Source organism: Protopterus annectens, chromosome 5.part0, assembly GCF_019279795.1.
Source record: "Protopterus annectens isolate FY-2018-M chromosome 5.part0, PAN1.0, whole genome shotgun sequence".
NCBI classification, from domain to species: domain Eukaryota; kingdom Metazoa; phylum Chordata; order Ceratodontiformes; family Protopteridae; genus Protopterus; species Protopterus annectens.
This window is the reverse complement of record NC_056735.1, coordinates 214,472,797-214,490,843: the sequence shown is the minus strand read 5'-3', so window position 1 is coordinate 214,490,843 and position 18,047 is coordinate 214,472,797. Positions and strand designations below refer to the sequence as shown.

General features: G+C 35.3%; 1 protein-coding gene across 1 annotated transcript in view; it reads right to left on the bottom strand.

The window, feature by feature from the left end:
* NOX4 (NADPH oxidase 4) overlaps window positions 1–18,047 on the bottom strand; it is a 1,166,454-nt gene that overhangs the window by 252,588 nt on the left and 895,819 nt on the right. The window lies entirely within an intron of this gene.

Sequence of the window (18,047 nt, the reverse complement as noted above, 5' to 3'; positions counted from 1 at the left end):
TTTAGTATTAAAAGCAGAATCACACTTATTACACCAGATACTCTTTCCCAATAATCTTTTGTTAATTTAATGTTACATTCAAATCATGCACAAGTGTGGATGTACAAAACTCTTATGTGTAAAACAAATTAGAATGATACATAAATTATAGGGCAAATTAACAGTAAGAAATAATGTCATAAAATGAAATAAAAATAAGTCAAGTCTCAAACCCTAGGCATCTGAATTATTTGTCTGCAATTAGTATAAGCCTAAAGCATATATTTACAAGTAGTATTGTGTCCTCAGACATGCAGCAATGATTCAACTTACATAAAAGAACAAAATATGGGTTTCCAAGATGGTGGCATTCTGGTGAACACCTTAATGTGGCTCCACAAAAACAACAAATAAAACTGCCGAAAGCCATGAAAAATAAGGTTCAAAAATTTGCTCTTTTGTTAAATAATACATCCACGACCAAAACAATGCCTCCAATGAAGAGTTAAATTGAACAGCCTGAGAAGTATTAAATAAACTTTCTTCTAAACAAATGGTGCCAGTATGAATATGCAATACTGGCCTGATACAGTCAAATAGAAGGAAATGGAAAAAGAAAGGGAGACCGAGCTGACCAAAATGACGAGTGAAACTGAAATAATGGAAGCACAAACAGTTACAACTACACACTCACAAGTGGTTACACCTGAAAAAGAAACTATCATTAAAAAGCAAAGAACCACAAAACAACAAGAGAACCTGAAACTCTCTACAAAATCTAAGTTGAGCAAACATCCAATCTAGATGACCGTAAATCTGCATTACTACCTTTCCAAATAGCCATTCAAAACTTTTCAGACCAACTTTTAGGGTTCTGAAAACACATTAAGTCAAATAGCTTCCCGATTAGAAAACATGGAAGCTAAAGTGTCCAAAAACAAAATAAAAATAGGCGAAATTCAAAAAGAAAGCAAAACAAATGCCAAGAAGATCCATGAGATGCAACAGAAAATCATTGATTTAGAGGCAAGAAGTATGAGAAACAATATAGTAATTTGATTTATGCAAGAAAAATATAAAGTACAACTAACAGAAACAGTAAAACAAATCATGGGTCACCTTTTAGAGAATGATTCAGAAGCTGGGGAGATCAAAGAGCACACGAGCTCTTCACAAAACCCAAAACTTGGACAAACCAAGACAAATTTATGCTAAACTTCTTAACCATCAAGATGTTTATAAAATTGTAATGGCAGTAAAGAAAAAAAAATCCATTTCATGTAATGGAAGCAAAATATTGTTTGTGCAGGATTTACCCTCCCAAATAAAACAGCAAGACAACGATTTTCTCTACTCTGTGCTTATTTAATAGCAAAAAAAAAAAAAAAATCAAGTTCCAGATGAGGCATCCCAATCCATTAATCTTCCAACATAAGGATGTTAACCATGCGACTGAATCATACAAAGAAGCAAAAGCACTGTTCATGGAAATCTTCAACGAACTGCCAGATGTTATAACGTGAAAAAAGCTTAACGGGAAGATTTGGTAAGAAATGGTGCAAAGGAACAGATTTAAAATGAATAAATAAGAAAAAAGGTATAAATGGGACAATATGTTCCTTTAAATGAAAGGGAACCAAAAAACAGGATGAATTGCATGTTACATTAAATATTAGAAGGAATCCAGTTGCCTACATGGACTTTTTAATAAGTAACACTCCAGTCTCTTCCTTCTCCTTCGAACTGGACTATTTGTAGCTAAAGAGGTCAAATATATGGTTAAAAAACCCGACGGCAAAAGAAAAAGTAATGTTGCTTGTTTTTAATGGGCTTTGGTTAAGATCAGAAACCAGAGTTTCCTAAAACAATAATCGAATCCTGAAAGCTCGAAAAGAATTATTGGATGAGAAGTATAAGGTATGAAGTTTGGCAAATGAGAAATTTACATTGTTCATGAAAACATAACAGTTATGGACTAACTGTTGAGTTTACAGCCCTGTACATACTACTGCTTCAGACTACTAAATGATATAGGTGTTTTTTTTTCTGTAAGGGTACACGAGCTTTGAAGGAACAAGTTATTCTGTTGGTAAAATTTCTCAGATGGTTTAAAAAAATATAGTAAACTTTTGGAAAGTAAAAATGTGCATTGCTGTATGAGGTATGAAGCTCCAGTTTTAATAAAGGAGCCATAACATAGCATATTTTGTCACATAGAAGAGAATAACAAGGTAAGAGCGGAATCATTCAAGCTTCTTTAACTTGATAAAAGTATGCTCTTGCCAGTTATCTGAGAAGCGTGGTATTAGTCATAGTCATGTAGCAAACAAAGATTGTAACAACTGGTGTACCAAAGGCTTTTGTCTAAGAAGCAAGCTATACAATTATGTTGCAAGGCATTTTAAATATTGCATAAGTAAAAGCTCCATAACCCTTGCAACTCCAGTAAATTCTATAGGAAGTAATACTACACTGCAAATCAGTCATCAGAAAAAAATGTAATGTTTCTCTTACTATTGCTTTTACAAATATAAAAGAAACACGTGAACTATGTTATGTTATTAGTGTTACCAGTTCTCTCTTGTTCTCAAACTGAAATTTTAATGACTATAAATTGTTGGTTATACTATATGTATGTACTAGAAACTACTTCTAAAATAATGTGGGTTAAAAAAATATGCAATGCTCTCCTTTTTATATACTTGGAATGTCCAAATAAACAGTGGAGCCAAATTGGACACAACCTCAAAAAAGGGAAACCATGGCAGGAGCTCATTGTCAAAGGGACAAGCATGCCACAATTCATTCTTATGAAGAAGTATAATAGTGCTTTCACATAACATGCTTCTTATCCCTGCTGATAGAAGTATTTTCAGACAAATGCAGACTGTTTCTTGTGTTAAATTTAAATGCCAGGAAAAGAATTTATTTGATATGCATCAAATCTTAAAGGCAATACAGCTCTCTTGTTGTTACAGCCCTGGGAAACAAGTGATTTGATACTTGCTTGAATATTGTCAAACCTCTGCAAATACCTTGGTTTTATTATGAAATGCCTCCCGATAGAATTACTACTCTTTTGTTGCATCTAAAAACAGATTCATATGGCCAGCCTTCTTAGTCAACAGTGAATGCAATCTCAAAAAAGAAGTCCAAAAAGCAAACCAGAAACTCAGACTGGGAAATGCTCATAGTTTCTTAAATGTTTAATTATATAAGAAATTTCAAGTGCAGAGCATACAGCTTTCAGGTTAGACCCTTCTTCAGTGCAAAGATGTAACACACAATTAAAGGACTAATTATATACTTAAAAGACTGTGTTCACATGAAATAGCCAACCAATCACCTCACACAACTAAATGAAATTATTAGAACATACAACAATCCTTCAACTCAGTCAATTAAGCAAAGTACTTAAAAGCATATTTTAGATATGTACAGTCATTATAAAACTAAACCAAATCTAAAAATCTATATCAAAAACAGAGAAAAAAAAACTTTAAAAACATAATATGTCAGAAATACATACATTAATTACTTCTTATACTGCATTTGTTTTTAGCCAATGCTTACTGATGTATTCATTCCTGGTCTGCTATTAGCCTGCAACCTTACTATCCTGTGTACTTTCTACATTCTAGTAAAGTGGCAAAATCTCCACCTCTTACATTTCTAATAACTTGTTCTATAACTCTAAACTTAAATGTATGCTCGTGGCACATTACACTCAGCTATGTGCTTGGCCAAGGCATTAGATGGGTTATTCCTGTGCATCTCTGAGCAGTGCTCTGTAATACGGCCTTTCAACTTGTAGGTGTATTTACCCACACAAAATGCAGCACATAAAGTACAAGTTGCTAAATAAATAATATTCATGGTATTACAGGTAGCAAATAAATTGAAGTTATATTTCTTTCCAGTCCGAGGATGTTTAAAAGTATTACCAACAAGTATAAATTTTTAGCATACACAATTATAACATGGAAAGGTCCCTTGCTTCCTACACATTAGCATCTCCTTATTCTCCAAAAAACTAACTTCTTTGTAATGAAGCCTGTTCTTAAGATTGCTACAATTTTTGTAGGTGAAGTTTGGTCCCTCATCAATAAGTGCTCTTAACCCAGGTATACTCTCCAAAATTCTCCAATTTTTCTTAATCACTTCCTTCACTTTCTGTCTTCTTCTCTTAAATCCTGTAACACATCTAATATATTATTTTTTACCTAAGCTACTATATACTTGCATAGGCGATAGTGGGGGCTTAAAATAAGGCCTTGCTCTCATTTCTCTAAGGGATAAAGTATTATTAATGGTTTGCTCCAGAAAACTAACATAATAACCTCTGGTTTCAAATGCATGAGCAAACTCCTTCATCTGTATCATTCATCCTCATTAGTATTCAGCCTGCTTGCCTGCATCATCTGACTCTTTACTATGCCCCTGAATACAAACATACAGGGCAAGCATACCTCACTTAAGAGTATATCTATTAGCTTGAACATTCATTTTGTGGATTGCAGTCTCTATTCCTCTTGATACTCTCAGCTAAGAAACTTATTTCTTTATCCAAGGAATTGAGTTTAAACTTTAAAAAGCTCATTGTACCACTAAAATAATCCAGAAATGGTTCTAATTGCACAATTCAATATCAATATCCTCAGAAAGTTGCATCTCATAAATTATTATATTTACATCAGAAATTTAGCGTTCTCACCTCACAGTAAGATGCTGTCCGGTTCGATTCTCAGCTAGAGCGTCTTCTGTGTGGAGACATGTGTGAATGGGTGTACCTTCGTTGAAGGTTGTGCGTCAGTCCTGGCAAGCCGGTATGTAAAAATCAAAATAAGGCCTTGCTCTCATTTCTCTAAGGGATAAAGTATTATTAACGGTTCCACTCTTATCTGCTCAGCCACCTCTCCATCCAACTTGCAAATCTTAACCCAAAATACATTTAACACTATCAAGAACTGGCTCACCAATCAACGCCTACATCTGAACCCCAATAAAACTAAACTTCTACTCTTCTCTCCCACTAGTAGACCCACCACACTTTCATTCTCTGTCACATCTAACATACAATTGTACCACTATTTCCCCAGATAACCACACCAAACTGCTAGGGGTTATCATAGACAATAATCTCAAATTTGCCCTACAGGTCAACAAAACCATACAGACCAACAATAAGAAGCTTGGATCACTGTATAGAAACAAGACATTTTTAAACCCACTGGCTAGGACTGCAATTGCCCGATGACACCTACTCTCTACTCTCTTATATGCCTATCCTGTACTCTCAAACCTCAAAACCAAACGAGGTAAGCTGTCCCATAGCTACAATTATATTGCCAGATTCGCCACTGGCTCCACCTATAGAACCCAACACTGTCAGAACCTTAAACAACTAGATTGGCTAGAACTGCCCAGCTTAATTCAATTCAATCAACTCTTAATAGCGCACAAAATTCTGTACCATCCTGAGGATACCCTCTCACTTAAAAATATTATTAAGCCATATAGCAATCTAAGATCCCTATGGTCAGCCGATAAACTACTGGTCCAAACCCTCAAAGCTAATAAGTCTGCTGGTGAATCCCTGTATGCCAACTTCATTGGCAAAACCTGGAATTCGTTGCCAAACTAAATAACCTTACAATCCTCCAAAAGTCTCTTCAAAAAAAACCTCAAACAGTATATCAAAGTGAATTGGCTATGCCCATGTACCAACCCTTTTTAAGTTATAAACTAAAAGGCAATGCTCAGGTCTGTTCTGAGCTAGTACAAAATGGAACAAAATACACTGACCCTTCTGACATTGTCAACATCTTGGCTGACAGGTTCAGTGCAAACCCCCACCCCTCCACCTCTACAAGGCCTATTACCATTCTAGGGGATTGTGTAAGTCCAATTAGTACTGATACGTTGGTTAACAAGGCTCTATCTAAAGCTAAAAACACTGCATCCATTGGACCAGATGGTGTCCCAGGCTGTGTCATATACGAGCTCCAAAAGGAATTAACCCCGCATCTTAATACCCTGTTCAGTCTCAGCCTCTCCACAGGATATGTGCCCATAGAATGATGCATGGCAATGGTGGTCCCGCTACACAAGGGTGAGGCCACAACTGACCCTGGGAACTACCGACCAATAAGCCTGACCAGTATGATCTGTAAGGCTATGGAGCAATGGAGAGATTGGGAACCTCCAGTCGCTGGACCCCACACAGTTCGGCTTCGTCAAGGGCAGATCATGCCTCCTGAACCTGGTGGATTTCTTTGAGACAGTTACTCAGGCTATAGATAAGGGAAAGGAGGTACACACTGCTTACCTTGACCTTGCTAAAGCATTTGACACCATTCCCCATTCAGGTATTATTGATAAGCTCACCAGCCTGGGCATAAACCCTTATGTCACAAGATGGATCGCAAACTGGCTCTCAGACAGATCCCATAAAGTAAGAGGAGCAGGATCTATGTCCGAATACAGACCAGTAACTAGTGGTGTGCCTCAGGGCTCTGTCCTGGGGCCCCTCCTGTTTGGCATATACTTCTCAGAAGTACAGGCAAGCAGGGAAGGGCTGTGGCTGACTAAGTTTGCAGACGACTGCAAACTGGGTGCTATAATAGAGTCTCCGGCCGACATGGAGATCCTCCAGAAGGGCCTAAATGAGACTGATGCATGGTGTCAAAGCCATGGTCTCAAGCTAAATGTAAAAAAATGCGTAGTAATCCCCTTTGGAATACCCGCAAACTACAACATAGGAGGTAATCCCCTGAAATCTGAAGAAGAAATAAGGGATCTAGGGACCCAAGTAGATAGTCAGCTTTCCTTTGATAACCATGTTGCCAAAGTGGTTAGAAAATCCTTCTATGTGACCCATCTGATCACGAAAGGGTTTGCATCAAGATCTAAGGATGCAATGGTGCCCCTCTACTCTTCCCTCATCAGACCCATTATTGAGTACAATGAACCATCTGGAATGTACCTGGTTAGACATCTCCAGCAGCTGGAGGGACAAGAGGATTACTGGCCTCAAACAGTTGCCCTATGCAGCACGATTGAAAAAGCTAAGACTGTTCTCTGTTGCATACCGCTTTCTCAGAGGCGATCTCTGTCTAACGTACAGAGTCATGTCCAACCCAGAATTGTTGAACATGCTCCATCTTAGCAAAACCAAATCTACTCAAGCTACACGCTGTAGGGATATAAACCTTAACACAACAATGACTAGAACATGCTGGAGGGATAGATTCCCTTCGCAGAGACTTCCCTTACTATGGAACAGTGTCCCGATCTACATAAGACAGAGCCCCTCACTATCACTCTTCAAGAGGAACCTTGATGAGTGGATGGGTAACAGAAAGTTCACACCAGGGATCACACCAACAGCACTACTAGATAGGGGCCAAGGGTACTAGCTGCTAGTACAAGGGTCTAGGGAACTACTAAAGGGGTGGTGAATACCGCACAACATGGCTGGGCTAATACATGCCTTCGGGCAGATAGCCCAGTACCAACCTATGAACCTATGAACTGCCAATCATTAGCGGACCGGAGTTCCACTGTGGCGACCCCTAACCATGAAAAGCCAAAAGACACAAACAAACAAACCTCAGAAATAATTTTCTTCACCTTATTTGCATTAATTTTAACAAAAGCTTGATCATCCAATAAAAAAATCATAGTACTGATATAATCCAATTTGTTCATTAATACCACAGCCCCACCTTTATCAGCTTGTTTGGAGCTTTTCTCCCTGGGCCTCCACTGAAAATAGACATGTATCCAGTCGGACCTTCCCGGTAAACAAATGTAAAATAAATAAATTTTATAGCAACATTTTCATTTGACTGTGGATCTTCTAAGGTTTTATGTTCAGCACAGGTTAAATTATAATGTCTTTTCCTATTACTCTTTTCAAAGAGAGCATGCAACTGTTGCTCACAAACAGTATCAAAAGCAGTTATCACAGGAAAACTATTAGGAATGAAAGTACTCGACTTTCTAAATCTCTGAATATCAGTTGGGACATTATTCTTAGAAATCATTTTCAAATTTAGGCTCTGAGGAAACCTTTTAAGATCTGTGAGAGCCTCAACTATTGTGTCACTATTTGCTGGAATAAACTGCAAGCCTTTCCATAAAACTGAATAATCATCTGCTGTTAAAACCATTTTAGATAAGTTCACAATGTCCAAAGTTTTTATCACATCTGGTTCTTGTACCTGACTGAATGGCTTTGTGTTTGCGGCTCATTATTTGTTTGTCCTCTTCCTCTCCCTCCTTGCATTTTATGTCCTCTGAATATGTCCCTTTGTAGCCTTTCTACCTTCTCTGGCAATTTCAAACCAATGGGGGTAGGTTGCAAGTAAAATTCTTATCCTGCATGTAGACTATCACTGTCTGAAACTTGCTGAACCACCTCAGAAAGAGCTGAAGATGAACTAGGAATGTTCAGCATCTACTGGGCTTGCACACTTCACTATTAGATTCTATTGTAGCGCTAACATTGGAAACTACGGTGTTCAGATTTAAAGGCACAAACTCATGGAATTCATCCAATGCATACATGGAATCTCGAGATGGAGGAACTTTCTGCTTAACTGCTGGGTGATCTTTGGGACAGGAAAAGATGTTACCTTGTCTAAAAGTATTTAAATCTCTTTGTAACTTACACTTTTTCATAAGTTCTAATTTGCTACTCTTTTGTTGCATCTAAAAACTTATTGATATGGGCAGTCTTCTTAGTCATCTAGGGTACTCAAATGGTCAGTCAATGGTGAGACATGAAATACCAAAGTTCTGAAATCTTGCAAATGTTTATGGTCTATGATTGTTGTCCCAAGTAGCGATAAAGAATCATCATAGTATATATGTTAACCATCTTAAATGAGATGTATGGGTTGGCATCACTGTGACTACTGTTTCTTGGCATACTAAATCACATGAAAAATGCTAGTCAAGAAACAGTACACTGCAAACATTTATGTCAGTGAAAAGTGAAGAAATAGAAAAGTATGAACACAGGATAAACTATTAAATATGGTCAATCAAAGTTAAATACAGTTTACAATGAAGGTTATATAATTTTGGCGATACTTTTAAATATGCAGTCGTGGGTTAGGAACAGGTGAGTCAGGCAGGATATGCTAATCTTAGTGCACCTAGTGATTAGTTTTTGTAATACAAAGGTTTTGAAAACATTATTAAATGGAGGTATCATTAAATTTCAAATTATAACTTGCAAAAAAGGTAACATACCTCTTTGTTGTAAACTATTAACCTCTTCCGGACATGGTAGTTTTGTGGGTAGGCACAGGGATAGAGCTGGAAGAGGTAAGTACTAGATGAATAGAGAAATACTTGCTCATGCTATAAAAATACAAATTATTCATATAAACACAAGGAGAAGGCAACAAAACAAATTAACATTAAGGGAAAAACAGTAAGAAAAAGGGCTGTGGATAATTGACTCATGGAATGTGAAAAAAGAAAAGGAAATTATTTATGCACTTAGCTTTTAAATCAGATACAAATGTTATATTTTTACAAGAAATATATGCTAAAGGAAGATAAGGAGAAAAAATTGATAAAACAATAATAGCATCAGGTAATGAAATGAACAGTAAGGGGGTTGCAATTTTAATTAAAATCTCATTCAAAGATTGATTATAAATTATGACTCCGATATAAATGGACGGTGGTGATATTTTTCAATTAAAAGCTCTAGTTTACAGAAACCACTTCTTTTCTTGAGCCTGTATAGTCCTTGTGTGAAACAATAAGATTTTATTTTGGAAATTTATAACATCTTAACTTGATTTCCAAACTACTACTATATAATAGGAGGTGACTGGAATGCAATAACTGACCCTGTAATAGATAGAACAAGTAAAAGCAAAACTTATAACACCCAGACCTCCATAGCAATCAATGATCTAAAAACAGATTTTAACTTATTCAACCTGCGTTGCTACTGGAACAATAACCCATCTACAATAAAATTCACATACTACTCCCAGTGTTACAAATCATGGTCTAGATTAGATTTCTTTCTGACATCAGAAATATTCCTAAAGGCAGAATCAAATATTACAATTAAAATAAGATGGCCTAGTGATCTAAGCCTAAAAACAAGTGGTATAAACTGGTCCCTAAACCCAAACCTACTACTGAAAAAGGATATAATACAGGAAATTAGCAACATATTAGATGAACTCAATCATGACTTTAAGCTAACAGATATTCCCTATGATATTCAATGGGCAGCATGTAAAGCAATGATTAGGGAAATTTTGATTTAAAAAGTGTCATACTATAAAAAGTATATAAAGAGAAAGAGACAAAACTAAAAGAAAAAATAGCTGAAATAGAAGAATTACTCCAAAAAAACCCAAATTCAGTACTGGAAGAACAGATGAATAACTCACAAAAAGAATTATATATAATGCATACAAAACAATTCTCTTTCAAAGATATGAAAATCTTAGCAAAGTACTCATAATGGCCACAAACTCCCTCAAGATTACTGGCGAGGATAATAAATGTTAACAACAGTGCCCCTATGATAACAAAATTTGAACAACAAAGGAACACATATGATACTAATCAAGAAATTATTAAAACTTTTGAAGATTTATATACAAAACTATATGGCCCACAAAAGTTAAAAACTATGGAATTAGAGAAAGAGATACTTTCCTAAAGAATCTAAACTTACCAAAGGTAAATCTGACACAGAAGGATTGACTTAAGCTCATTTCACAAAACAAGAAACCATTTCAGTAACAAATAGTCTGAAAACAAGTACAGCTCCTGGACCTGATGGTTATACTGCTGAATTTTATAAGTCCTTTGGACAAAAATTATCAAAACTGTTACTGAAAATCTATAGCTATATAAGAGAATATGGCATTGCAGATCTATATTTAAATAACTCAAAGACAATCTTTATACCTAAAGGAAAATTTGATAACAAAAACCCAGGAAACTACACACCAATTTCACTTATAAATCTAGATATCAAAATTCTAGCTGCACTGCTTGCAAACAGACTGAAAAAAGTATTACCAAACATAATATCACCTGGACAGTCGGCATTCATGAATGGTAGGCAGATCCATGATAACACATTAACCTCAGATACAATGATCTTGCTATCTAAATAAAATAAAGTATTCTATCTTTGCCCTTGCTTTAAATGCATGTAAAGTATTTGACAAGGTAAACTTAACATTTTTATTTTCTATACTGCCCTATTTTGATATATCAGAAGAGTTTATAAATATTATCAAAATTTATATGAGAGCAGTTACACAATTCTATACATTAATAAAACAAATTCAAGTCCAATAAAAATTCTAAATGGGACCTGACAGGGATGTTGGCTATCTCCGTACCTCTTTAATGTATATATAGAACCTCTATTTTTACTCATAACCCAAAGAACGTACCATCATAGTCCAGAATTGTTTAATAATAAAATTGCACTAATAGCATTTGCTGATGATTTAAACTTCTATTTTGCAATCCTTAACAATGAGTTGAGCAAAATTCTAGACTCAGTTAACAGCTTCTCAAATGTTTCAACCTATGAAATTAATCCCACAAAATCCTTAATTTTTTCTCTCAGTCTATTAGGTCATACTGATTTATATTTTTTCTGTTTCAGAAATAAAACTAAAATACTCACTAAAATACTTATGGATATCCTTTGAACATAACCCAAAACTCTTCATACAGAATAATATATTAAAGATATGGGCAGACATTGAACAAGATATGCAGAGATGGGGAAAATGAAGCTATCCTTTCTTTTGAAAGCACCAATTATAAAAAAATGAATATTCTCCCAAGGTTATTTCAGCTCAAAGCAACAAATGCTAATAGTTCAGAAAAACTTCTCTAGAAAACAAAACACAGCTTTAACTAAGTTTATCTGGTAGAGTAAGTCTGTCAGAATCAGATATCAGAGACTAATGCATCATAAGTTAAAGTGAGAACTGGGACTACCTGACTTAACTTTTATTATGATACAATATGTGCAAATAGGATCATTCAAGTTGCTGAAAATAATCCCAAGGGTAGAGAATGATATCCATTATGGATTAAAGTATGGTATGACTACATCAGAAACAGTAAATCAATCCCAATGCAGTTCTATTTATAAATCAGAAAAATGTAAAGGATAGCAGATTTCATATCTCATTAAAACATAGAATAATTAGATTTCAAAAAATGATGGAAGCACTAAACTTGCCAAATACTTGCATCCTGTTACAATCAGTACATATGAATCCAAACCTCAAGATTAAATAACAAGATGATAAACTCAGACAATCTAGTCTGAACTCATTAGGAAATGCAATGTCTGGGATATTTACAGACACAGGAAAAAATCCTTAGAGGACACAAGAAATAACCTTCTAAAAGGATACATCATAATGCTAAGGCAAATTAGAGACTTGTGCACTTCAATAACAGGAGATTTTGAAGCAAATGGTAAAGATTAAATACGTGCAATACATTATGGAACTTACTAACCTTAAGGGAAAAAAATGCTATCAAATACATATAAGCTTATAGTATCCCTTAGATATCAACTATCTATTTTGTATTCAAAACACTGGGTTGAAAAGCTCAAAGAAATTACTGAAAAGCAAAAATCGAAATCTATCAAAACAACATTAAAATTAACCTCATTTAAGAAACTCATATATACTCAATTAATAATAACCAATAATGCTTACTTTACACTAGAAATACTCAACAATATCAACTCAGAAGTTTCACCAAACTGTCTGTGCTGCTACTCACAAACTGCTGACCTATTTTGGGTCTATATTACCACATCAAAAAAGCCATTAATTGAATGGCTTTATAACAGAAAATCCAGTTAATAGAACTCGCTTTTGTGGAGGCTGCACCCCCACACACACACACACACACCCACGCTAATTAAATATACCAACTCCAAGATCACACTACAATGAGGAAAGGGCAAATTTTCCGATCTTCACTGTACTGCGATCTCACAGTACTCAGTTCTTTTATCAGCATTTTTGGTTGTAAAGCCATTTATTAACAGCTTTTTCGATGTGGTAATAAAAAGCCCACATTTCACATCTTCTGGAGCTGTAACTGTACTTATAAATTATGGTGCTCATTCAGAGTTAGAGTACAGAAGATGGGATATCAAATATCCACATTATCATGAGAATTTGGAATACTGAATATCACCTCTCAAAAGTTACCCAGACAATCTGCATATTCTAATTATCCTCTTTTCTCTAGTAAAATTGTGCATTATTCAGAACTGGTTAGATTGAAGCAGACTGTCATGAGAGGGCTTTAGAAGTACAGCAATAAAGTATATATCAGCACATAAATTGATAACGAATAACCAAGGTAAGCATTCCCATTTTCTGAAATAGTGGTGTCTTCTCCTGGATAATATTTTAAAAGAACAGATGGATGAGAAAAGACAAACTATTGTGAATGTAAACTGAAAAGGGCATAGGACATATATTTTTGTGAGCTTGTGTCTAACTAAACTTCACATGTAGCAGTTATGAATAGTGTGTAAACTGTGACACAATTCTTAATCAGAAGTTGATTTTCTGTAGCACTTGCTGTATATATTGTACATAGAGTGTTATCTATATTGTGTGTTTTGTTGTAACACTGAAAATTCTCTTGCAGCAAGATGTACCTAAATATAACTGTATTTCTTCTACTAACAGAACTGTGGTTTGTAAAATGACTGGAATTGAAATATGCAACCAAAAAAACAGAAGCAGAAAAATAAAAATATTTGAAAAAAAAAAAGAACAAGACATGATAGTCTGAACAAATACTACCGCTCAGGTTTTTAGGTCTATTTCCAGTCATTAAAAATATATCAGGACTAAGATGAAGTCATGATCTGTGTCATTTGTCATTAAGTAAAGATTAGCAGCAAAAGTCAGTTCCCTAACACCCTGCTGTCTGTGAATGGGGGTGGGGGTGCAATTGTTTAGCACCTCAATATGTGTCTTTCTCATCACACTTAACCTCTTGATGATCACTCTGACCAAAAGTATTCTAGCATTCCTTCTAGTTTGGACAGAGGAAATTTCTGTCTTCTAGTAATGGATTTTACTGCATTTGCAAATGTTAATATCAGTGCTCTTCCTGAAATTTATACAAAATCTTTCAGGTATAGTTACATGTCAGCTACCATTTCACAACTAAACTGAAATCTATTTACTAGCAATACTTGACAAATTTCTTCAGTGGAACTCCAGAAGAACCCTAACCTAGTATATGAACACAAATATGATATCACATAGTTATTCCCCCATTGGAGCATTTCATTATTTTGAAAGTATCCCAGGAAAAAGTATGGCCAACCTTGCAGGGACCAGGAAGTCTTTGTTAGGCATTTCTATTACAGGACATCCCATTTCATAACAAGTGGAGAGTTGTACTAAGGACACAATCTTATCCTGTTCCTCATCAAGTACATGTAATGAGATTATCTCCCTAACTGATATAAAATCAGTGGTGGATTAAGTGTACCTTGGGTCTTAAGCGTTTTTCAAGCCATGCCTCCCCATACACATACTTCTGTTTTGGACCTCACACAAATGCATATGCCATTTTGGTTTCACCTTGAGTTTTTTAAACCATAATAGATTATAACAGGGTAACACAGTGGCCCAGAAGATAGAGTTGTTGCCTCACAGCAAGAGGTTCCCTGGTTCGAATGTCGGCTGAAGTGCCTTCTGTGTAGAGTCTGCATGTCCTCCCTGTGTTTGCATGGGTTTACTCAAACATTCCAAAGACATGCAGTAGGTGGCTCGGATCCTCTAAACTGGCCATAGGTGTGAGGGTGCATGTGAGCGTGATGTGAAAGAACTGCCATGGCAGGGCTAGCCACCCAGTGGTGTAAACCTTGGCTCTAGATGACTGTCACTGTTAAAGTGATACTCTGACCCCATGTGCAAAATTGGAAAAAAGAGGTTATGAATGGATGGAATCAATATCCATCAATTACAACTTGATCAATTATACTTCAAATGTTCAGTTGTGATAAACAAGGATATATTCAAAGCTGCTTTACACAAATGTACACGAGTCCTGCAAAGCCAGACTATTAACTGTTTAATTTGATCATGAGAACAGAGTTTAGTCACCAGTCATAGCCCCATTGTTAACTGTTTATTCTCTGATGTGTGGTGTTTTTGAAAGTAAACAATTATGAACAAAATAATTAATGTATTTCAGGTCTATTTCACATAAAGACACAACACCTTAAGTATTCTCACTTTTTTGTTACGGAAATGTATCTAATCCTACAATGCCAGAATGTTTAAACTGAACAAATGAAAAGATGGTAAGTTACTTTCTTTCACAGAGAGAGAGAGAGAGAGAGAGAGAGACAGACTCCATCACCACCCAGTAATTACATACACCTTGCTGCATGCACAACTCATCCAATTATAATAAAAATAAAACCTCTTAGTACAAGAATCTGGTTCATCGAAGTAAAAAAAAAAAAAAAAAACAATGAGGGCAAAACACAAAAGCTAGGGAGAAATTTGAAATGTTGTTCTTATATAGTTAGAAAACTGTTAAAATAAGTTTTGCATTACCATGCATTTTACTAAGGATATAACATCTGAAACTCAAATGTCTGTCATACTTGTTGACTGCAGAGTTTGATGATTTGTCATATAACCACAACATTTTATGAGGAAGAAGCAAAAATATGAGTGAAATAAGGAGCAAATTCAGGGAGCTGAGAACTATGTAATTTCAAACAATAGCCTTAAGTATTCAAAGTTATTTCACACAAATGCACACTAGTCCTGGAAAGCCAGAAAGTTAACCAAGCAAACAACGACAGAGCAAATAACTTTCATCCACAAATATCTCCCAGCCCCACTCAACAGTTATAGCCACTTTACTTTGTACATGCCATCAGACTATAGTAAAACAAAAACAAAAACTCTCAGCCTCTTAGGACAAGAATCAGGGACAGTTGAGAGCTACATTTATTCCTCACAAATTAATTGCTTAAAGTATTCCAGCATATTTTACACAGACACACGCTGTACTAGTCCTGCAAAACCAGATAATTAACTGATGAAACACTATCATTTCCAACCAGCTCTCACCCTCCACAAATGGCCATTAAAGCTACTTTGCTTTGCTGTGTATACCTCATCTGACTGTAATTTAAAAGCATAAATAACTAAAAACAGATCTTAACCTCTTAGTGCAAGAGTCGAGTACAAATCCAAATCTGATTAAATGTCCTACATTATGCATATAAAAAGTTATTTTGATGAAGTAATATGATTCAATATTACTTGCTACTATACCTCCCAACTTTTTTCTCAAGAATGATGGACAAAGGCAGCAATAATGGAGATGGGAGCAATGGGCCAAAATCAGTCATAATTTTAAATATTTCAGTAATTCACTTAAAAAAATTAGTAAAACAAGATGTATTGCATCGACATACATTTTCTGAACAATAAGATCTTCAAACTGTTAATGTTTGTCATTAATGACCTACTGTAATTTTTGGTTATTTACCAGAAAATACATGAACAATTCCTTGGCAAGTCACATTAGTGAAAATTCAGGACATAAATTTTCATTCAGTGTTACAACATTTGAGTAAGAATTTTTTGGGTGGGTATGTGAATAATAAAGTTGAACGGGTTGAGTTAAATTGGGTACTAAGGCTACAAGCAGGCAGATATCCAGGCATTAACAGCAGTGTTTGCGTGAAACCTGACCTCAAAGGGCATACATTGAAAGACTAATTTTACCAGTTATTGGTTGAAATGTGACTAAAGATGTGTTTTATAAAGCTGATGTTTGTTTTTTATGTATGGATCTGAGAAACGAGAATATGAGAAAGTGCTTATCCTTGTTTTATGCCTATAGCTGTGGTAGCCTAGCTGTTTATTTCTCTTTCTGATTTACCAGAAAATCAGAAATTCATGAAGGATAAAGAAAAAAATATATGAGGCAAAATGTGTGACTTTCTGCAAAACGATAGTTTTGCTTACCATGGTTAGTAGTTAAAAATCATAATAATGACCAAATTACCATGTGACATACTATTGTAATTAAAGCGATGAAAGACAAACTATTGTGAATGTAAACTGAAAAGGGCATAGGACATATATTTTTGTGAGCTTGTGTCTAACTAAACTTCACATGTAGCAGTTATGAATAGTGTGTAAACTGTGACACAATTCTTAATCAGAAGTTGATTTTCTGTAGCACTTGCTGTATATATTGTACATAGAGGGTTATCTATATTGTGTGTTTTGTTGTAACACTGAAAATCCTCTTGCAGCAAGATGTACCTAAATATGACTGTATTTCTTCTACTAACAGAACTGTGGTTTGTAAAGTGACTGGAATTGAAATATGCAACCAAAAAAACAGAAGCAGAAAAATAAAAATATTTGAAAAAAAAAGAACAATACATGATAGTCTGAACAAATACTACCGCTCAGGTTTTTTGTCTATTTCCAGTCATTAAAAACATATTAGGACTAAGATGAAGTCATGATCTGTGTCATTTGTCATTAAGTAAAGATTAGCAGCAAAAGTCAGTTCCCTAACACCCTGCTGTCTGTGAATGGGGGTGGGGGTGCAATTGTTTAGCACCTCAATATGTGTCTTTCTTATTACACTTAACCTCTTGATGATCAATCTGACCAAAAGTATTCTAGCATTCCTTCCAGTTTGGACAGAGGAAATTTATGTCTTCTAGTAATGGATTTTACTGCATTTGCAAATGTTAATATCAGTGCTCTTCCTGAAATTTATACAAAATCTTTCAGGTATAGTTACATGTCAGCTACCATTTCACAACTAAACTGAAATCTATTTACTATCAATACTTGACAAATTTCTTCAGTGGAACTCCAGAAGAACCCTAACCTAGTATATGAACACAAATATGATATCACATACTTATTCCCCCATTGGAGCATTTCATTATTTTGAAAGTATCTCAGGAAAAAGTATGGTCAACCTTGCAGGGACCAGGAAGTCTT